This window comes from Drosophila miranda (genome assembly GCF_003369915.1).
Source record: "Drosophila miranda strain MSH22 chromosome Y unlocalized genomic scaffold, D.miranda_PacBio2.1 Contig_Y1_pilon, whole genome shotgun sequence".
Classification (NCBI taxonomy): domain Eukaryota; kingdom Metazoa; phylum Arthropoda; class Insecta; order Diptera; family Drosophilidae; genus Drosophila; species Drosophila miranda.
In genome coordinates, this window is record NW_022881603.1 from 33,533,437 (window position 1) to 33,556,314 (window position 22,878).

Below are 22,878 nucleotides of genomic sequence, written 5' to 3' on the forward strand. Positions count from 1 at the left end.
TTGACGATTTTCGACCCACAACGCTGGAGTACCAAAACTTAGAGCAGCAATGCAGGAAGCAGCTGCTCGAGTGCCAGGTGCACGTGGAAAAACTGCGATCGGAGAATCAGGAACTGCAGCGCGAACTTTTCCATATATTAAAAACCTACATATACACGCCAATTCAACTTTCAACAGTTTCTACATTGCCAAATTTCCTGCCATTCTATGCAATTACAGAGGTTCCCGATGATCAAGACGTAATCACGACAAGCCGCCTTCGTAAAGAAGCGCCGATTGCTGCGTTCGACGATCATCCCAGCGTAGCCGCCAGCTGCGCCCAAGCAAGCATCTTCAAGAGGGCCGTTGGAAAAATAGCGGTTCTGCCCCTTCAGGATGGATCTGTTGAAAGCTTTGCCTTCCAACGGAGGGTGAATGTTCGGAGCAGAACCCAGCCGATTAGCTGCTTGCCAAATAGCACCTAATTCTTGGCCCTCAGCCGCTTATTTTGTTTGTTACTTATGTCTATGTCACTCATTTGTTTGTTAAAGCTTTGCGCTTGCTTGCCCTGCTAAACGCTCTCTGCCAGCTCGCTCTTCGCTATCTCCGCTTTGCGTCTGCCTACCGACGTCGGCCGAGCGAAGCTGCGCTTAGCGATCGGAGCGGCAATGCAAAGGGCAGGCAAGCCACACTTGCAATTTGGATGTCACGCATTTAAGAACATATCGTAATTTTATTTCTGCGCCGAGTTTTATTTAATTCGAAATAATTAGTCGGCCGATTGGGGATAAAAAACATTATCTCCACAATATGGTGGTCATATGTATATCGATATAAATATTTCGTACAATAAAAGTGTGAGGTGATGTGATAGTTTTTTTGGGATATCTCAACGGAATTTTCTGAACTCGGAGACAGTTTACACTATTTTTTTGTAGTTTCAGTGATCCAACGTCGTTAGAATCATAGTTGGATAATGGAAATAAGTATCCATATTTTTATGTGATATTTCCCGTATGCGACTATACTTCAAGACTACTCTAGTCTAAATTATTGTCGCACCAGTCGAAAAGCTGTTGAACTATTTGTGCCAAAACGTGCCACCCAGTTGTGGTAGAGTAATACCTAACAAAAATAGATCCAAAGAAAATTCATGTCGACCAGAAATACCTAGATTTTTCAAATCACAACTTTCCCCCTCGTTTTTTTTTGGTTTTAAATCATCTCAAGGATGATCGGAATTTTGATCGTAGCACTGTAGCCACATTGATCAGATACTGGTGATGTAGTTTGGCGAGTTTGACAGGTCGGTATATAAAAAAAAGAGGAAAATTACTTAACTGTTTTAGAAAATAAACTGAAATTACTTTATAACATGATGAAGAAAAAAGGGGTCAAAAGTTTAAGTCAGCAGTTTTGATGAAGATTGCCAGCTCTCTGAGATGTAGCGGCTCTTTTTTGATTAATAATTGATGTAAATTGTTATAATATTTAAAGATTTTGAATTTCCTTCTGAGCCCGGCCAATCTTTGGCAACCGAAGATCAGGTGTTCGGCATATTCAGTTACATTGCACGTTTCGCAGATATTTGAGTCAATTGCTTTGATTCTGTGTAGGAAGACTTTGTCGTATGTGTGTCCCGTCATAAGTCTGTTAATGGTCTTGATGCTTTTAGCATTCCATTTAAAAGAAAAATGCCAGGGTTTGTTACGAACCTTTGTTTTCTTCGGGGCAAGGCCGGCTAGCCAGTCATCCCAGGGCTGGGTACTTCCCAAGCCCTCAGGTCGCACAATATACCAACTAATTGGACATCTCGAACAAATTGAATAACGCCTACGAGCTGGAGGATCTGTCGGGGAGGCCGGTGGGGATTTTTCACGCCAAAGACCTAAAATTGTAGCGAAAACTTCAGACTGAGTCAGAAACAAGGGAAACGCACTCACGTAGGGAATATCCGATCAGTGGGTGTAAGCCTACGTTGGGCGCTGCAAGATCCTAGGCACCGTAATGTCCGGGAAGGCCAGCAGTTTTAGGGAAACGTGTAACTCTTCGCTGTTTGCGAATAATACTCCGCGGCCATGGTCGCTCGAATTTTCGCTAGGTGTTGCATGCGAAGATATCGATAGGTGATATCCCATAGAAGCGGTGAGGAGGAAAGAAGTTCGAACATAGTGGCAAGGCCAAAATTTAAGGGAAAAGGGTTAGCAAGAGTGGCGCCACCTGGTCCTGGAGAGTGAGAGTTCCGCGCGCTCTCCGGAGCCGTTATGAGAGAAGATATCCGATCTCATCCCATAACGGAGTCCCGAAGCCAACTCACCCATACCCCAAAGAAAAGAGAGCCGCCAGCAGCCCGAATCAGGCCATGCCCTTGAACCTAGTTCAAGGGCGATAGAAGAGAGCGCGATGGGGATCAGCGGCCCGGGAGCATTAAACAGAGCAGCTAAGCCAAGAGGGGGTTCAGAGAAAGAAATTCCCGCAACGGAGGAGCATGCGCGCCGGACATAGTGATCTAGTGATTTTTTTCTTTCTGAAAGAAAAAGTGAGTGGGATGAGGATGGAGTAGTGGCCATCACCCTGAAAAAAAAAGATAAATAAATCTGTGATTCCAGGGGATCCAGATCAGTGAGAGACCAGGAACCAGGACTAGCGGGACGGGAAAGAGACCCAAGAAGCATAAGAGGAATAGGTCACAGCTCCGCCATCCTGGCTTGGTTTTGCTGGGCTCGAAGACACAATCCTGGCCACGTAGAGCGGGTCCCTCGCCCATTTATAGAGAAAAAAAAATCATCAATTAACTTATTTACTCCCATTATTTATTTTTGTTAGACGTCTCCATTTATATGTATATGTTAATACCCTAATTTAAGTCCATCCATATTATATCTATATGTGTTTGTAGGAGGGCGGATCACCGGAGCGGCTTTCCAGCGACGAGTGGGAAAATATCCAAAAGAAGAAGTCAGAGTTGTTCCAATAAATATGTTCCTTGTATTTCGGTATATATGTGGACTGTAGGTGCGCGTTTGTGCACGACGACAGCTTGTAGCGGGGTGGGAAACGTAACTAAAACTAGGCCTTACGATCTATGCTCCATGATGGCTTGAGCGCCGGGTGGATCGTGGGTCGTAAAGTCTCCCGAGCGCCCCTCCGAGCGCGCGAGAGCGAGTTGAGACCGGAGCGCACGAAGTTGGCACAGTGCGCGGCAATCGTCTGCTGCTGGCCTGAACATCCTCCCCCCCCCCCCCCCTGCAGGATTCAAAGCCCAATCGGTGTCTATGGCTGTGTGCATGCACCGGATACGATCCATCCGAACACCGTGCTCTGGGCCACAGGAAGGCCGTCCTCGCGTGCCAGGAACCCGGGTTGGATCACTTTCGGGTAGACGTCGGCGCCTAAGACCAGAGAGATGGTGGCTGGTCGATGGAATTGCGCATCTGCGAGCTTCAGGTCGTCAAATCGAGCCCGGATCGTATCGCTCAAAGGTCGGATCGGCGTGCGGATGCGCAAGCGGGGCTCGACCTTCAGGATGGCTTCCAGTCGGAAGTCGCCCGTCTTGGTACGAATGACCGCGGTGCACACCTTCTCGTTGCCGACGCGCGTAGTGGGTATCCTGAAGGCGGAGGCCAATGAGTCGTCAATGCAGCTCACCGGCGTGCATGGGTCGATGAGCGCGCCCGTTTCGAAATCCTTCGAGCCCGTATCCAGGACCACCAGCGCCGTCGGGAGGATATTGAGGCTCCTATGTTGTAGAAGGGAGCTTATGGAGGGCGCCGGGGTTCCTACGACGGGGCGGTTCACGGGGTGACGGGGACGGCACTCAGCTTGAGCCGCTGGACTCGCAAACGATGAGGTCGCGGTTCCTACGACCGGCCGGCTGACGGGCCGACGAGGACGGCGTTCGGCGTGAGCCGGCGTAGATGGCGGCGGTGCAGCCAGGTCTGCCACACACCCCGCACAGCCCGCCACTGAGGCAGTCCTTCACGGAGTGCTGGTGCGCCAGGCAGTTGTCGCAGTATTTGTTTCTCAGGACGGCTCGGAGCCTCTTCTCAGGGCCCAGGCGCAGAAACACATGGCAGGTCCGTAGCGGGTGTATTCCTGAGCAGACTCGGCAACGGTAGGTGCCTCTACCCCGTGGATGCCGGCTCTCCCCGGTGCGGTTGGCGCGTGAGCGTGGGGCCATGTCTGGATACGATGAACTAGGAGGAAGGAAAGTGGTCGAAGAAGTATTAGTAATGAAACTTGGAGCTTTGGAAGGTACACTCGCGTTATTGTTGGACGGAACTAGGGCGTTCTACTGGGAGGAGAACGACCTTTACAACAGGCCTTTTAAGGACCCCGCGGGCAGTAAGGATATCTACCACACGGACTCTGTCGTCAGCGCCGGGATACACGGACTGGACTCTCATTGGAGGGCAGGTTGTCTTCTTTGACGACAACCATATCCCCAACCTGGAGGTTTGGCGTCGGCGTCTGCCACTTAGTGCGCTTGTGGAGCTCTTTGAGGTATTCCTCTTTCCACCGCTGGCAAAACTGTTGGGTGAGCGCCTTTAAATGCTGCCATCGATTGATTATTGATTTAAGGTCACCCTTTATTTCGGGTTCGGCCGTGGACATCAAGGGTCCCCCGGTAAGGAAGTGCCCGGGAGTAAGGGACAGCAACTCAGTTGGATCTTCGGACATCGGCGAGAGCGGCCTGGAATTAAGGCATGCTTCGATCTTTGCGAGAAGCGTGGAAAGCTCTTCGAAAGTGTACTTCCGAGTGGACGTGGCTTGGAAAGTTTTGCCATTGTCGGAGTGAATGCGCTGCGGACACCCTCGTCGTGCGACGAAACGAGCGAAGGCTGCAAGAAATTTCTCGGTCGTGAGATCCGACGTGGGCTCCAAATGGATCGCCTTCGTGGAAAAACACACGAACACACACACATACCCCTTGGTTATCAGGCACGCTCTGCCTGTGTAATTCCGTATTTCGAAGGGACCCGCGTAGTCAATTCCGGTGTGCGTGAACGGTCTGGAAAAGGACGTTCGTTCCGTAAGAAGATCACCCATCATTTGGGCTTGCAACTTCTGTCTGTGGATGACGCATACCTTGCAGGAGCTTACCACCCCCTTCATGAGTTTCTGAACCTTGGGAATCCAGAACTTGGATCGGATAAGTCGCACCATTAGTTGGTTCCCGCCATGAAGAGTTATCCGGTGGGTGAACTGCGCGAGAAGGCGGGATAGCCGGCAGCGGTACGGCAGGATGCCGTTCGTCGTACTTCAGAAAGATAGAAGTTGCGATACGGCCACATGCTCTTATGAGCCCATGTTGGTCTAGGAACGGGTTCAAATTCAGGATAGAACTTGACCTTGGCACTGGCCGCTTCTCGCTTAGGCAGTGATGCTCTTGGGAGTATTCCCTGCGCTGAGTCTTTAGGATAAGAGTGCGCTCAGCTTCGGTAATGTCTTCGCTTGCAAGGTGGTCCTCTTGTCCGGTGACCAGCTTCCGGCAGCGTTTTGTGAAGCGAAGGACATAAGCACGGACTCGCAGGGCTCTCTCCAGATTGGAGAACCGATCGAGGAAGTCTTCGGATGGGCTCGGTGCAAAATGAATCTTCAGAGCACGTTGCTCGAGGGTTATCACGGGATCGTCCCCGCCTTGGGCTGGCCATTGATGCCGGGGCCCTTGCAACCACGCTGGTCCGTGCCACCAGAGTTGGTTCTCGACGAGCTCCTGTAAGGATACGCCCCTGCTGGCGAGGTCGGCGGGATTTTGTGCGGACGGAACGTGACCCCAATTCTCGACCCCGGTGGCTTGCGAAATTCTGGTCACTCGGTTGGCCACGAAGGTAGTCCAGTGCCAAGCAGGCTTTTTCAGCCAGGACAGGACTATAGCGGAATCTGTCTAGAAGTAACAGGTTGTAGGTGCGCTTGGCATATTTGGCAGGATAGCCGTCGCCATTTCGGACAGCAGCACGGCGCCGCACAGCTCTAACCGGGGGAGCGATACAGTCTTAACGGGTGCGACTCGTGTTTTCGCGGTAAGCAACTGCACCTTGACCAGGTGGTCAGTCTCGATGCGTACGTAGATCGCCGTACGCCTTTTCGGACGCATCGCAAAATCCGTGATGCTCGACCCTTACAGCTGGTTCGGAGCCAATCCACGTTGGAATGCGGATCTGGTCGAGAGCGGAGTAGCTCCGCAGAAAACTCTGCCAGCGCTGACGCATCTCGGTCGGAAGATCTTCGTCCCATCCCACTTCTTGCAACCAGATCTCTTGCATGAAGATCTTTGACCGGACAATGAAAGGCGCCAACCAGCCAGCAGGGTCGAACAACCTTGCTATCTGGGAAAGCACCGCTCGCTTGGTATTGGATGCCGTAGATGCCAGTTCTGGCGGAACGAAGAAGAAATCGTCTGTTGTCGCCTTCCAGCGAATTCCGAGAGTCTTGGCTGTGCGTTCTGCCTCGAGTTCAAGGAAGTCGGTGTGAAGGAGATGGTCATTCGGAATGGTAGTCAGGATATCCTTGTGGTTGGACGTCCATTTTCTCAGTGGAAACCCGGCAGAACTCAGGGCGGCCTGTAACTCGCGGATAGCTAGTTGAGCCTCAGTGGGAGAGTCTGCTCCCGCTAGGACGTCGTCGACATACATACGGGACCGAATGATGTGACTGGCTCTTGGGAATCGGGACTGGACATCGGCTGCAAGCTGTTGCAACACCCGGATTGCGAGAAAGGGAGCACAATTGACTCCAAAGGTGACAGTTTGCAACTCATAGTCGCGTATCTCGCCCTCCTTGTTGCGAAAAAAAATTCGCTGGAAGGGGGTGTGCTTCGGATCTACCCAAATCTGCCGATACATCTTGGTGATGTCAGCATTGAAGACGTACCGGTAGTAGCGCCACTTCAGGATCTGAAGGGTTAAGTCGGACTGGAGAACAGGACCGGGGTGCAGAAGGTCATTCAAGCTGATACCGTTAGTCGACGGGCTGGATGCGTTAAATACAACGCGGACTTTCGTGGTGGTGCTATCAGGCTTGAAGACAGCGTGGTGCGGCAGGTAGTAGGTTGAGGACCCATGGGTCGGAAGAACTTCTGTCATGTGTCCAAGCTCTAGGTATTCTTGGATCACGGTGTCGTACTGCTCTTGTAGGGGACTGTTTCTTTTCAAGCGATTTTCGTTTCTTAGGAACTGGGCCAGCGCGGTTGCCCTTGAATACCCCAGATCTGATCCGAGATGATCTGGGTCGCGAAATGGTAACGTGACGACGTATTTCCCGCTTGGCGTTCTTGACGTAGCTCGGAGGAAATTTCTTTCGCAGTACGAATCCGACTCGCTTTCTATTTTAGTAGGAATGTCCTCCACCTCCCAAAACTTTCTGAGGAGTTTGTCTAACGGAGTCTCTAGCTCGGTGGAAATTTGCGTGGAGAAGGATGCGACCCTGCTTTGTACCGGGCCTGTAAGAACCCATCCGAAAATGGTCTCCTGTCCGAGGAGAGATCCACAGATGTTCGTCTGTGAGCCGCTCAAGAGGATGGATGGAAGGATGTCGGCACCAATCAGGACATCTATTTGTGAGCTTGCGTAAAATGTCGGGTCTGCCCATGGCAGGTTCGGCAAGTCTCGCAACGAGTGTTGCGGGATCGGATGGGAGGGAAGGCTGCCTGATAGTTCCGGCAGGACATAGGCTGTGGCGTCCAAGTGTAAGCCCGGCTTAGTCGGGGAGCGGATGGAAAAATGGCAGAGCTTCTTGGACTGAGCGGATATGGTCTGATTGAGGCCCGAGACCTGTGCCTGGGCGAGTCGGAATGGCAACTTAATGATCTGGAAGAGACGTTCCGTAATGAACGTCGCCTCGGAGCCCGGGTCGATTAGAGCGCGGGCGCGAAAGTTTGTCCCCAAGTGGCAAATATTAATAATAGACGTGCCCAGGAGTACCGCCCTCTTGCCGGAGGCGAAATAGTTCTGAACGCTAGGCTGAGCTTCGGCAGGAGTCGGAAGTGGTACGGAGTTGGGCACGGATTGGCTGGAAACTGGAGTGCCACGGTGCAGCAGCGTATGATGCCGGTCTCCACACGTGTTGCAGTTGTGGGCGCTTTGGCATTCACGAATCTGGTGACCTCTTGCGAAACAGTTTAAGCAAAGCATTTTTTGCTTAATATAGCTGGAGCGAGCATCAGGTCTCATCTGAAGGAATTGAGGGCATACCCGGATCGGATGGTTCTCTTTGGAGCAAAGATCACACGTTCTCCGCTTCGGATCCACAGTTGTTCCGAACGAGTAAACCCGCCTTGCAACAGGGCTCCCTTGGGAACGGAATGGGTTGGGGTTGCCCTTTGAACTCTCTGACATGGGTAGACTCGCCCTGGAGTGTGCCTGAGTCTCCATGCCTGGATGGCCATCCTCGGTCACCTCGAGAGACAGGTACCGCTCCGCCAGGAACTTGTCCATAGCGTGCCAGGTGGGAATTTCGGACTTGTGTGTCACGGACTGCTCCCAAATCTCCAAAGTCGCTTTCGGCAACTTCGCGGATATGAGGTACACTAACACTCCGTCAGCGAAAATGCTGTCTGTGGAGACCTCGGAGTGGTTGAGTGTCGTAAGGCACTTGTGGACGGCCCTCTGAAGCTCTTTTAGCGCTGCAGCTGACTCGGTGAGGATTTGGGGCAGACTGAAAAGGATCTTCAACTGGGCTTTGAGTATCAGCCTCTTGTTTTGGAAACGCTCACGGAGGGCGCTCCATGCGGACGCGAACCCTTCGTTCGTGAGTGGAGCCTGTGACTATGTCGTGGGCCTCACCGCTTGTTTTTTTGTTGAGGTGCAACAGTTTTTCTACTGGAGCCAACCTCGGGTTCTCTATATATATGGCGGTGAAGAGGTCTTGGAACGTGGGCCACTGCTGGTAGTCCCCACTGAAAACATCAGTGTCACATGGAGGAAGACGGCAACCGCCGGAAGTCGGCACTTGAATGGCCAGTTGAGGCGTGTGAGGGACAGTCGGGGGTTCGAGCTGATCGTTCAGTTCGGCAAGGCATTGCGCGTAGACCGCGTAGCAGTCATCGTACATCCCCTGGACGTCAGCTGCCCCCTCTGGATCTACTTCCGTTATCGCCTCCACACAGGCCTCGAACTCCGCGTCCACCTTCGCCCACAGGCTTCGGAGTTGATCTCGATGGACTTGGGAGAGCGAGCGGGTTGGTGTGCTAGCATCTGGAGCGCTGAGCTTCTGGTCGAAGCGTGTCAGTCTGCTTGCAGCCAAGGCAAACTTAGACCGTGCGGAACTGGCGACCGATTGGGCCATAGTGCTCGGAACCGTGCGAGGGACGACCGAGGGGAGCAACAAGGCCTCAAAGGCATGTTGTAACGGTTGCGGTTGGACAATACCGATTCAAAATAGGTTATCGCTATGGTGCTCGGATATCGCATGCAATAACCTGTAACGGACCTGCTTCTTGGTTCGCTTGAGTTTGCTGGGCTCGCTCAGCGGTCGGCCGATTCGTCGCAACGTATTTTTATTGTTGCCCCCAACGATAAATGATAAGACCTTCCTTTTCTTTAATCGAATCTCTCTTTATTCGTACTTATATTAGGACTTAGGGCTAGATGCTACAATTCAGCTTATCTATGGATCTCCACCACGCGTGGGCTCTCGTCGGGTGTGGCAGCGTTGAGGCTATTGATTAGGGCAGTTTGACCTCCGCTATTGCTTTGGCCCGCCACGCAAATCTGCACTCTACGTCTCGCACTCCCCTCTTAGCTTCCGCCGGCAACTGTGGATCACCTCTTAACTTAGACTCACTCTGGGGGCAGGCGGGGCCTGTCTTCCTGTTGCTATTCACTTCACTGCACTTCTTCGCACCGTACCGGGTATTACTTTTACGTTTCGGCGGGGTTTCAACGTGCGCGCGCGATCATTTCTCCACGGAAAAAGAGACCCGCTTCGTTGCCGCAGCCTCCTTTTATAGCCCCTTGACGGGCCCCGGCTCGGCGTTGGTAGTTTTCCATCGCCGTCTCCTGGTTTCCACGGCCTTCGTAACGGGGCCTGGCCGGTGGCGTGATCCCATGCCCATATTTGGTCCCCAACCTGGAGGTTTGGCGTCGGCGTCTGCCACTTAGTGCGCTTGTGGAGCTCTTTGAGGTATTCCTCTTTCCACCGCTGGCAAAACTGTTGGGTGAGCGCCTTTAAATGCTGCCATCGATTGATTATTGATTTAAGGTCACCCTTTATTTCGGGTTCGGCCGTGGACATCAAGGGTCCCCCGGTAAGGAAGTGCCCGGGAGTAAGGGACAGCAACTCAGTTGGATCTTCGGACATCGGCGAGAGCGGCCTGGAATTAAGGCATGCTTCGATCTTTGCGAGAAGCGTGGAAAGCTCTTCGAAAGTGTACTTCCGAGTGGACGTGGCTTGGAAAGTTTTGCCATTGTCGGAGTGAATGCGCTGCGGACACCCTCGTCGTGCGACGAAACGAGCGAAGGCTGCAAGAAATTTCTCGGTCGTGAGATCCGACGTGGGCTCCAAATGGATCGCCTTCGTGGAAAAACACACGAACACACACACATACCCCTTGGTTATCAGGCACGCTCTGCCTGTGTAATTCCGTATTTCGAAGGGACCCGCGTAGTCAATTCCGGTGTGCGTGAACGGTCTGGAAAAGGACGTTCGTTCCGTAAGAAGATCACCCATCATTTGGGCTTGCAACTTCTGTCTGTGGATGACGCATACCTTGCAGGAGCTTACCACCCCCTTCATGAGTTTCTGAACCTTGGGAATCCAGAACTTGGATCGGATAAGTCGCACCATTAGTTGGTTCCCGCCATGAAGAGTTATCCGGTGGGTGAACTGCGCGAGAAGGCGGGATAGCCGGCAGCGGTACGGCAGGATGCCGTTCGTCGTACTTCAGAAAGATAGAAGTTGCGATACGGCCACATGCTCTTATGAGCCCATGTTGGTCTAGGAACGGGTTCAAATTCAGGATAGAACTTGACCTTGGCACTGGCCGCTTCTCGCTTAGGCAGTGATGCTCTTGGGAGTATTCCCTGCGCTGAGTCTTTAGGATAAGAGTGCGCTCAGCTTCGGTAATGTCTTCGCTTGCAAGGTGGTCCTCTTGTCCGGTGACCAGCTTCCGGCAGCGTTTTGTGAAGCGAAGGACATAAGCACGGACTCGCAGGGCTCTCTCCAGATTGGAGAACCGATCGAGGAAGTCTTCGGATGGGCTCGGTGCAAAATGAATCTTCAGAGCACGTTGCTCGAGGGTTATCACGGGATCGTCCCCGCCTTGGGCTGGCCATTGATGCCGGGGCCCTTGCAACCACGCTGGTCCGTGCCACCAGAGTTGGTTCTCGACGAGCTCCTGTAAGGATACGCCCCTGCTGGCGAGGTCGGCGGGATTTTGTGCGGACGGAACGTGACCCCAATTCTCGACCCCGGTGGCTTGCGAAATTCTGGTCACTCGGTTGGCCACGAAGGTAGTCCAGTGCCAAGCAGGCTTTTTCAGCCAGGACAGGACTATAGCGGAATCTGTCTAGAAGTAACAGGTTGTAGGTGCGCTTGGCATATTTGGCAGGATAGCCGTCGCCATTTCGGACAGCAGCACGGCGCCGCACAGCTCTAACCGGGGGAGCGATACAGTCTTAACGGGTGCGACTCGTGTTTTCGCGGTAAGCAACTGCACCTTGACCAGGTGGTCAGTCTCGATGCGTACGTAGATCGCCGTACGCCTTTTCGGACGCATCGCAAAATCCGTGATGCTCGACCCTTACAGCTGGTTCGGAGCCAATCCACCTTGGAATGCGGATCTGGTCGAGAGCGGAGTAGCTCCGCAGAAAACTCTGCCAGCGCTGACGCATCTCGGTCGGAAGATCTTCGTCCCATCCCACTTCTTGCAACCAGATCTCTTGCATGAAGATCTTTGACCGGACAATGAAAGGCGCCAACCAGCCAGCAGGGTCGAACAACCTTGCTATCTGGGAAAGCACCGCTCGCTTGGTATTGGATGCCGTAGATGCCAGTTCTGGCGGAACGAAGAAGAAATCGTCTGTTGTCGCCTTCCAGCGAATTCCGAGAGTCTTGGCTGTGCGTTCTGCCTCGAGTTCAAGGAAGTCGGTGTGAAGGAGATGGTCATTCGGAATGGTAGTCAGGATATCCTTGTGGTTGGACGTCCATTTTCTCAGTGGAAACCCGGCAGAACTCAGGGCGGCCTGTAACTCGCGGATAGCTAGTTGAGCCTCAGTGGGAGAGTCTGCTCCCGCTAGGACGTCGTCGACATACATACGGGACCGAATGATGTGACTGGCTCTTGGGAATCGGGACTGGACATCGTCTGCAAGCTGTTGCAACACCCGGATTGCGAGAAAGGGAGCACAATTGACTCCAAAGGTGACAGTTTGCAACTCATAGTCGCGTATCTCGCTCTCCTTGTTGCGAAAAAAAATTCGCTGGAAGGGGGTGTGCTTCGGATCTACCCAAATCTGCCGATACATCTTGGTGATGTCAGCATTGAAGACGTACCGGTAGTAGCGCCACTTCAGGATCTGAAGGGTTAAGTCGGACTGGAGAACAGGACCGGGGTGCAGAAGGTCATTCAAGCTGATACCGTTAGTCGACGGGCTGGATGCGTTAAATACAACGCGGACTTTCGTGGTGGTGCTATCAGGCTTGAAGACAGCGTGGTGCGGCAGGTAGTAGGTTGAGGACCCATGGGTCGGAAGAACTTCTGTCATGTGTCCAAGCTCTAGGTATTCTTGGATCACGGTGTCGTACTGCTCTTGTAGGGGACTGTTTCTTTTCAAGCGATTTTCGTTTCTTAGGAACTGGGCCAGCGCGGTTGCCCTTGAATACCCCAGATCTGATCCGAGATGATCTGGGTCGCGAAATGGTAACGTGACGACGTATTTCCCGCTTGGCGTTCTTGACGTAGCTCGGAGGAAATTTCTTTCGCAGTACGAATCCGACTCGCTTTCTATTTTAGTAGGAATGTCCTCCACCTCCCAAAACTTTGTGAGGAGTTTGTCTAACGGAGTCTCTAGCTCGGTGGAAATTTGCGTTGAGAAGGATGCGACCCTGCTTTGTACCGGGCCTGTAAGAACCCATCCGAAAATGGTCTCCTGTCCGAGGAGAGATCCACAGATGTTCGTCTGTGAGCCGCTCAAGAGGATGGATGGAAGGATGTCGGCACCAATCAGGACATCTATTTGTGAGCTTGCGTAAAATGTCGGGTCTGCCCATGGCAGGTTCGGCAAGTCTCGCAACGAGTGTTGCGGGATCGGATGGGAGGGAAGGCTGCCTGATAGTTCCGGCAGGACATAGGCTGTGGCGTCCAAGTGTAAGCCCGGCTTAGTCGGGGAGCGGATGGAAAAATGGCAGAGCTTCTTGGACTGAGCGGATATGGTCTGATTGAGGCCCGAGACCTGTGCCTGGGCGAGTCGGAATGGCAACTTAATGATCTGGAAGAGACGTTCCGTAATGAACGTCGCCTCGGAGCCCGGGTCGATTAGAGCGCGGGCGCGAAAGTTTGTCCCCAAGTGGCAAATATTAATAATAGACGTGCCCAGGAGTACCGCCCTCTTGCCGGAGGCGAAATAGTTCTGAACGCTAGGCTGAGCTTCGGCAGGAGTCGGAAGTGGTACGGAGTTGGGCACGGATTGGCTGGAAACTGGAGTGCCACGGTGCAGCAGCGTGTGATGCCGGTCTCCACACGTGTTGCAGTTGTGGGCGCTTTGGCATTCACGAATCTGGTGACCTCTTGCGAAACAGTTTAAGCAAAGCATTTTTTGCTTAATATAGCTGGAGCGAGCATCAGGTCTCATCTGAAGGAATTGAGGGCATACCCGGATCGGATGGTTCTCTTTGGAGCAAAGATCACACGTTCTCCGCTTCGGATCCACAGGTGTTCCGAACGAGTGAACCCGCCTTGCAACAGGGCTCCCTTGGGAACGGAATGGGTTGGGATTGCCCTTTGAACTCTCTGACATGGGTAGACTCGCCCTGGAGTGGGCCTGAGTCTCCATGCCTGGATGGCCATCCTCGGTCACCTCGAGAGACAGGTACCGCTCCGCCAGGAACTTGTCCATAGCGTGCCAGGTGGGAATTTCGGACTTGTGTGTCACGGACTGCTCCCAAATCTCCAAAGTCGCTTTCGGCAACTTCGCGGATATGAGGTACACTAACACTCCGTCAGCGAAAATGCTGTCTGTGGAGACCTCGGAGTGGTTGAGTGTCGTAAGGCACTTGTGGACGGCCCTCTGAAGCTCTTTTAGCGCTGCAGCTGACTCGGTGAGGATTTGGGGCAGACTGAAAAGGATCTTCAGCTGGGCTTTGAGTATCAGCCTCTTGTTTTGGAAACGCTCACGGAGGGCGCTCCATGCGGACGCGAACCCTTCGTTCGTGAGTGGAGCCTGTGACTATGTCGTGGGCCTCACCGCTTGTTTTTTTGTTGAGGTGCAACAGTTTTTCTACTGGAGCCAACCTCGGGTTCTCTATATATATGGCGGTGAAGAGGTCTTGGAACGTGGGCCACTGCTGGTAGTCCCCACTGAAAACATCAGTGTCACATGGAGGAAGACGGCAACCGCCGGAAGTCGGCACTTGAATGGCCAGTTGAGGCGTGTGAGGGACAGTCGGGGGTTCGAGCTGATCGTTCAGTTCGGCAAGGCATTGCGCGTAGACCGCGTAGCAGTCATCGTACATCCCCTGGACGTCAGCTGCCCCCTCTGGATCTACTTCCGTTATCGCCTCCACACAGGCCTCGAACTCCGCGTCCACCTTCGCCCACAGGCTTCGGAGTTGATCTCGATGGACTTGGGAGAGCGAGCGGGTTGGTGTGCTAGCATCTGGAGCGCTGAGCTTCTGGTCGAAGCGTGTCAGTCTGCTTGCAGCCAAGGCAAACTTAGACCGTGCGGAACTGGCGACCGATTGGGCCATAGTGCTCGGAACCGTGCGAGGGACGACCGAGGGGAGCAACAAGGCCTCAAAGGCATGTTGTAACGGTTGCGGTTGGACAATACCGATTCAAAATAGGTTATCGCTATGGTGCTCGGATATCGCATGCAATAACCTGTAACGGACCTGCTTCTTGGTTCGCTTGAGTTTGCTGGGCTCGCTCAGCGGTCGGCCGATTCGTCGCAACGTATTTTATTAAATGATAAGACCTTCCTTTTCTTTAATCGAATCTCTCTTTATTCGTACTTATATTAGGACTTAGGGCTAGATGCTACAATTCAGCTTATCTATGGATCTCCACCACGCGTGGGCTCTCGTCGGGTGTGGCAGCGTTGAGGCTATTGATTAGGGCAGTTTGACCTCCGCTATTGCTTTGGCCCGCCACGCAAATCTGCACTCTACGTCTCGCACTCCCCTCTTAGCTTCCGCCGGCAACTGTGGATCACCTCTTAACTTAGACTCACTCTGGGGGCAGGCGGGGCCTGTCTTCCTGTTGCTATTCACTTCACTGCACTTCTTCGCACCGTACCGGGTATTACTTTTACGTTTCGGCGGGGTTTCAACGTGCGCGCGCGATCATTTCTCCACGGAAAAAGAGACCCGCTTCGTTGCCGCAGCCTCCTTTTATAGCCCCTTGACGGGCCCCGGCTCGGCGTTGGTAGTTTTCCATCGCCGTCTCCTGGTTTCCACGGCCTTCGTAACGGGGCCTGGCCGGTGGCGTGATCACATGCCCATATTTGGTCATGCGTCGGATCGCTGCCGGCCCGATCCCGCCGTCTCCTCTGCCTCTCGCGTTTCTCTTGCTCCGAGAGCGGGACACTTCTCCTCTCGGGGCCCTTGGCCTCTTCGCCGCACCCGGATATCCGTGGGTATCTGGGCTGACCTTCGCCTTATCCAGCCAGCCATCAGCTTTTATCCGGCCGTCCCACCGCCTTTATCCGGCTATGCTTTGGTCGAATTCGGCCTGTGGGAACCACGGTTCCTCACACCCCCCTCTTTCTTCCCGCAGCGGAATACTCCCGTTTTCCGCGACCTTGCGACGGAGTGTGCTTTCCTCATTTAAACGGCCCCATTTTACGCGCGCTACTTACTGCATCTGGGATCACTGGCGCCCTGGCGCCCTCTGGCGCCTTTGCTCGGGCGGCGCTGCCAGCCTTGCAATTTTCTGGCTGGGGCCGAATCCCCGCCTATCGATAAGGTGTAGGGGCGTTTAGGCGATCCACTCGATATCTCTCCCCAGTAAGTATTCCACTTTTCTCTTTTTCGTCTCTCTTTATTCATTTTCTTCCCCCGTGTTTCGCCCTTGATTTTTTTTTTTTTTTCCTTTTGCTCTTTTTTTTCCTTTCCCCTTTTTTTTCCTTACTTTTGCTCGCGGAACACCTCCGTGCGTGTGGCCGACATCGCAATGCGGTACCGGGTACCCCGCTCGCTCACCAGCTTCTTCACCCTCCTACCCACGAGGCGAATCTGGGTCTGCGCGCGGACCACCGCCGCCGGCCACTCCTCCCGCGGGATCGCCGTCCAGTGGACCGTGGCTGCTGGTGCCGAGCTCTGCCGTTGCAGGGCCGGTCGCTTCGGTCCTGCACAGGGCTCCGGGCAGGAGGCCTGCCGCTTCAGAGCCGGGCGCTCGGCCGCCGTCGACCTCTCCGGTGCGGGCCACACCCACGGTCCGCGCTCCCACGCCTCGAGTTCCACCTCCGTCGGTGCTGTCGCCGCCGTCGCCGTTTCCGCGGCCCGCGTCTCTGCTTCTGCCGCTGCCTCGGCCGTCGCCGTCTGGGCCGCCGTCGCCGTTTCCGCGGTCTGCGTCCCTGCTGCCGCCGTCGCCGCCTCTGCCGCTGCCTCGGCCGTCGCTGTCTGGACCGCCGTCGCCGATTCCGCGGTCTGCGTCCCTGCTGCCGTCGTCGCCTCCACTGCCGTTCGCATCGCCGCCTCCGCCGTCGCCGTGGCTGCCGCTGCTTCGGCCGTCGCCGTCGGGACCGCCGTCGCCATTTCCGCGGCCTGCGTCTCTGCTGTCACCTTCGCCACTTCTGCAGTCCGCATCGCTGCCTCCGCCGTCGCCATTGCTGCCACTGAGGTCGTGGGGGCGGGTCCGGGGTCCCTCCTCCGCGGGTCCCTGTTGTTGCTGCCGCGTGGACTCTCCTCCCACACCCGGGCGCCGGCCTCTGGCTGGGCTTCGCTCGGGGCGGGCGAACGTGATGTGCAGGGTCTGGTGGTGCCACACCATCCCCTGGCGCACGGCGGTCCGCACCTCCTGCGATACATACGGTCCCATTACGGCCGCCTCCGGTCCCCTCCACTGTGGTTGCTGCTGCCACTGCTCCTGCCCCTGCTGCTGGTGTTGCGGCTGCTGGTGCTGCTGGTGCTGCTGCTGCTGGTGCTGCTGTTGCTGCTGCTGCTGGTGCTGCTGGTGCTGCTGCTGCTGGTGCTGCTGGTGCTGCTCCTCCTCGGCCTGCGGCTGCCGCCTCTCGGGGCCCTCGTCATCCTCGGCCGGTGGCGTAGGTTGCCACAGCTCGCCTTCCTCCTCCTCGGCCTGCTGCAGCCGCCGCTGCCACTCGGCCTCTGGGTTCGTAGCCTGCTTGCCCGTGGCCTGGGGCGGCGTTCCCTCGGTCTCCGCCTCGTCGGTCCGGGGCTGCATCGGCGGCAGCACCACCCGGAATGGTGGGGGTGGCGGCGCCTCGTCGCTCTCTTGGCCGTGCTCCTCCGTACTGGCGGCTCTTTCCGCCTGTCGCCGCCGCGCCTCCATCCGCTCGTCCCTCCGCCGCCTGATCGCCCGCGCCCTCTCCAGCACTTGGTGCATCCGGCGCTTCTCCTCCGGCGTCGCCTCCTGAAACCTCCGACTCACCGCCTCGATTTTGTCGCGCAGGGTCAGCGGCCTTCCATTTCTCGTCTCCGGCTCCGCCCTTTGCTGCCGTCTCCATCTGGCCTTCTCCTGAGCGGTAGGCGCGCGCGGGCCGTCGGTGCATATGACCTCGTCGTCGTCCTCCTCCTCCTCATCCGATGACACCGTCGGCGACACCGAGTCGTGCCCCGATGGCGCCGGTGACACCAACGGCGAGGCCAGCAGTTGAAGGAACTGGGAGCCATCGCACCAATCCTCCTCGTCGCTACGCGAGAGCAGAGACGCCCGTCGCTGACGAGAAGTACCGGCGCGATAGCCCCCCTCTCCCACGATCGCCTGTTGCTCCTCCAGGAAGGCCCTCATATCATCCATCTTCTTCCTGCCATCCTCGTGGTTGAGCCCGCGTTTCATCTCCATTTTTTTTCTTGCTGCTTTTCTTGCGTTCTTTCTGGTGATAATTACCTTCAAGTGTTCGCTGTTCCGTTTTCCACCCGCCTATATACACGCGTTGCACTGCCAATCGTTCCCTCTACCGGTGCCGGTGCTCTGTGTTTCGGTCTCTCCCGCCTGGTTCTAACGGTTGTTGCGTTTGTACTCATGGCCCTCAGCCTCGTCTCTCTGCCGGCCGCGCTCTCTAACGGCATCTTTCCCCTGGTTGTGTGAGTGCCGTCGCGCTCTCCGCTCTCTATCCGATTTCGCCTTATCCCTTTTTTTTGGATACTGTTGTGTTCTCGCCGCGTTTCTCTGTTGGCTCATGGATAAAACTTTTCCATCTTTGATGGACCCACCCCCTTCCCGTTCATGATTATTTTGCTTTTTATTCCCCCATTTTATTTTTGCTTATTCACAACTTTTATTTAGCCCTTTATTCTTGTTTATTTTAATTGCTATTTAATGGATTGATGGATTGCTAATTATTTACTTTTAATCGTTATAAAAATTGCTATTTATTCTTACATGCCACCGCCGACCTGTCTTCTTCATCCCGTGCTGCTCGGACCCTCCTTGGCCTGGGTGAGTTCTCCCGACCCGGATGACTTTTACTCCATCCTTTCTCCCTTTCCAGCTCGCCCTCTGCCCTCAATGCGGGCCGCTTGCCGCGATTCCGCTCGTGAACAATGGGTCCTCCGACCCTCCGCCCGGGCTGGAATCTTGGGCTCACATCCCAGGGCAACTCCTATGCGCCACCGGCCGGACTCTTTTGACAGGTGTCTCCCTCACACAGTGGCTCGGACCCGAGGATCATCCGACTCCTCGCCCGGTAGTCCACGCATGAGCGGCACCCGTCGTTTCGGCCCGACGCTCGTAGTTGCCCCGTGAGTCCGCGTTGAGGCGTGAGCCTGGCCCCTGGGTTTTCCTGGTCATCCGCTGTCTGAGATTACCCTCCCCGACCCTGGATTCGCCTCCCAGCTTTGGGTGACGCGTTTCCTGTTCAGGTTTGCTGAGCTTTTCCTCTTCTCGTTTTATTTTCCTTTCTTTTTACTAATTTTCGCTTTTTTTTTCAGATTTCTCCAAACACAGTCTTCCTGTTCGCCTTTTTTTTTTTTTTTTTTAATCTAAGTGCACAAGTCCATCACCCTGCGTGCTGACGAGTATTGTGCGTGTCCTGCGCGGCACCCTTCCCCAGTGTCCTGCGTGGCACTCTACCGTTCCTGGTCCTGCGTGACCCTTTAGGGCGACCTATTACAGCCATTCTCCTTCACCCCTGTGTCTCTCGCTCCTCGGGTTGGGGTTTCAGATCTCGTATGTGTGCCGTTCTCTTCTTCCTGTCGCCCTCCTTTCTTAGGTTGCAGATAACCGGGGATATAAAGTCCTCTATCTGGTATGGCCCCTCGTACCTTGGTGCCAGCTTCGCGGCGAATCCCTCCGCTGCATTGGAAAGGTGGTGCTGTTTGGCCCACACGACCTCTCCCACTTTGGGTAACCACGGTCTTCTTCTCAGGTTGTAATGCCTGGCCTGATCCTGGGCGGCCCTTTCCAAGTTTCGTCGAACCAACTGAAACAGCTCCTTTAATTTCTTCGCATTTTCATCCGGCGTCTCTGTGCCTTGTCCCGTGCCTACCGTCTCCTCGTCATATAGGGCCTTTGGCAGCCGGGGTTCCCTTCCTTGCACCACGAACGCCGGTGAATATCCCGTTGTATCCGACACTCCCGAATTCATGGCCAGCATCAGCTCCGGCCATTTTTCATCCCAACACCTTTGATCCCCCTCGGTGAACTGAGCTATCATGGTCTTTACCGTTCTGTTCGTTCGCTCTGTCGGATTCTCTTGCGGCGTGTATGGCGCCGTAAACTGGTGGCGAACTCCTAGCTGCTCCAGGAATCTTGTAAATGCCCTGCTTGCAAACTGCACCCCATTGTCCGTAATGAAGACTTTGGGCGTGCCAAAACGGGCTATTATGCGCTCACGACAGGCCTTTATTAGTGCCTCTGCTGTGGCCTTCCTCAGCGGCACCAACTCGGTCCACTTGGAGAATCGGTCCACCAGCACCAACAGCATCGAGTTCCCATGTTTCGACCTCGGCAGAGGACCCACAAAGTCCGCGCATACCGTTGCCCATGGTTCTTCCGGCACCTGTGCCAACATTTCTCCTGCCGCTTGTAGCTGACTTAGCTTAAAGCGAAGACATAGTTCGCACTTCCGCACGTAGGCCCTCACGTCCCTGTACATCCCTGGCCAGTAATATCTTGCCGCCACCCGTGCCGCGGTTCTCCTTCCGCCGGCGTGGCCTGCTTCCGGGCTATCGTGGCTTTCCTTTAAAACCCTTTCTCGGGCATATTTCGGCACACATAACTTCCACGAGGCGACTTCTTCGCTCCCTGCCCGGTGAGGAATGTGCCGGTACAAGTTTCCCCCCTTCTCCACATAGTCGGGGTACTTCGGGGATTCTTTTCTGATCTTTTCTACCATGCCCTCTAACCACTTGCAGGGCGGCTCGCCTACTGGTTGTGTTCCCTCCTCACTTCTTATCCGACGGCCTCGCTCCTCCACCGGTTGTCGGGAGAGTGCGTCGGCTACCACGTTGAGCTGTCCTTTCCTGTACGCGACTTCAAAGTAGTACTGCTATAGCTCTAATGCCCATCTCGCCACTCTTCCCGACGGACTTTCTATGCTATTTAGCCATTTCAGAGCCATGTGGTCCGTGACCACCTTGAAGCGATATCCTTCCAAGTATGGCCTCAACCGGCGGATGGCCCATACAATGGCCAGACATTCTTTCTCGGTCGCCGAATAGTTCCTTTCGGGTCCATTCAGCGTCCTGCTAGCATATGATATTACCCGTTCACCCCTTTCCGTCTCCTGCGTGAGAATCGCACCCAGCCCGTAATCACTGGCGTCTGTCTGCAGAATGAACTTCTTCGAGAAGTCGGGGCACGCCAGCACGGGGTCCGCCACTAGTCGTCTTTTCACCTCCTCGAACGCTTCTTGCCGTTCTTGTGTCCAGACCCATTCCGTCTTCTTCTTGAGGAGCCCGGACAGGGGCTGCACGAGGGTGGCGAAGTCGGGCACGAACCTCCGGTACCATGAGGCCACTCCCAAGTACTGTCTCAGCTCCTTGACATTTGTCGGCGGTTTCAATTCGGCTATGGCTGCGACTTTCTCGGGGTCTGTACATATCCCCTCGCCGGTCACCTTGTGGCCTAGATACCGCAGCTCTTTCCTAAAGAACTCGCACTTGTCTGCGTTCAGCCGCAGGTTCGCCAAGCGCAGCCGTCGAAACACCTCTTTCAGGTTTCTTCGGTGTTCTTCCTCTGTTCGCCCGATGACCACTATGTCATCCTGGTACGCGAATGCGTGCGGCATCATTTCTGGCCCAATCACTTGGTCTAACGCCCGTTGAAAGGTGGCCGACGCGGAGTGTAACCCAAACGGCATCACCTTCCATTGGTATAGCCCCTTTCCGGGCACCGTGAACGCCGTGATCGGCCGGCTGCTCTCGGCCAGGGGGATCTGCCAATATCCATCCTTCAGATCTAGGCTACTTATGAATTTCGCTTCCCGCAGTTGATCGAGGATGTAATCGATCCTGGGCATTGGGTACGCGTCCTTTACTGATCTCGCGTTAACTTGACGAAAGTCCACGCACAATCTCCATTTGCCATTTTTCTTCTTTACCATCACTATAGGCGAACTGTAGGGGCTCTTTGACGGCTCTATGCATCCCATTTCTAATAGTTCGCCCACTTTCTGGTTAATCTCGGCCTGCATTTTGGGGTTCTTCGGGTAATATCTTTGCTTAATCGGTTGCGGGTCACTCATGGTGATTGTGTGCACCGTCACATTAGACACCCCCTCGATCTTGGAAAATGCCTCTAACTCTCGGGCTAAGAATTCCTCCACTGGCTCTTCCCTCGCCCCCTCATTCTGCCTCATGCCCGCTGACACCCCTCTGGCGGCCATTCTTAGGGTCGTGTCCGTTTCGTTGTCGGACTCCGGAGCCGTGTCTCCAGCTTCGGCCTTCGCCACGGACAGTCTTTCCTCCTGGTCTCCTCGTTCCCGATCTTGGGCAGGGATCACCACCCTGTGCCCTGCACAGGTCACCACTGCCCCGACCGCGCGGAGAAAATCCCATCCCAACACTAACTCATCAATCACACCCGGCAATACGAGTAGCACCATTGGGATCTCCTTGTTCCCAAAGCATACCTTCGTTTCAATCTGGCACGTGACCTCCTGCCTATGGCCATCCGCCAACCTCACCCTTTTCCTTGCCGCCGCCTCCCGGCCTTCACCCTTTAGTCGGTCCGCCAGCTCGCGGCTCACGAAACTGCTGGTAGCTCCTGTATCCACCGTGGCTTGCAGCTCCATGCCCGCGACCTCCACTACTGCGGATAACTGTTCCTCCTCGCTGGTCAGCCTGCCGACTAGGCTTGAGGGACGGTTTCTTGCGACCCTGGCACGGCCCTCCGCGGCGTGGGTCGCGGGGCGTTTCCCGTCTTCCTGCAGCATTGCCATGCCGAGATGCCCACTTTTCCGCATCTCCAGCAGTAGGTGAGAGGTCGGCCGTTGCACTCCCGGCTCCAATGATCCGCGCTCCCACACCTTCGGCACGCCTGGGCCGGATTCTTGACATATCCGTTCTCGATATTGCCGTTGGTCGGTGTCGGCATAATGACACGCGCTCCCCTCTCCTCCC

At 54.9% G+C, this 22,878-nt stretch overlaps 2 pseudogenes; both read right to left on the reverse strand.

The window, feature by feature from the left end:
• Window positions 1–4,758: 4,758 nt before the first annotated feature.
• Window positions 4,759–8,826, reverse strand: LOC117190359 (annotated as a pseudogene).
• A 1,551-nt stretch (window positions 8,827–10,377) lies between these two features.
• LOC117190360 lies at window positions 10,378–14,445 on the reverse strand (annotated as a pseudogene).
• Between the last annotated feature and the right edge of the window lie 8,433 nt (window positions 14,446–22,878).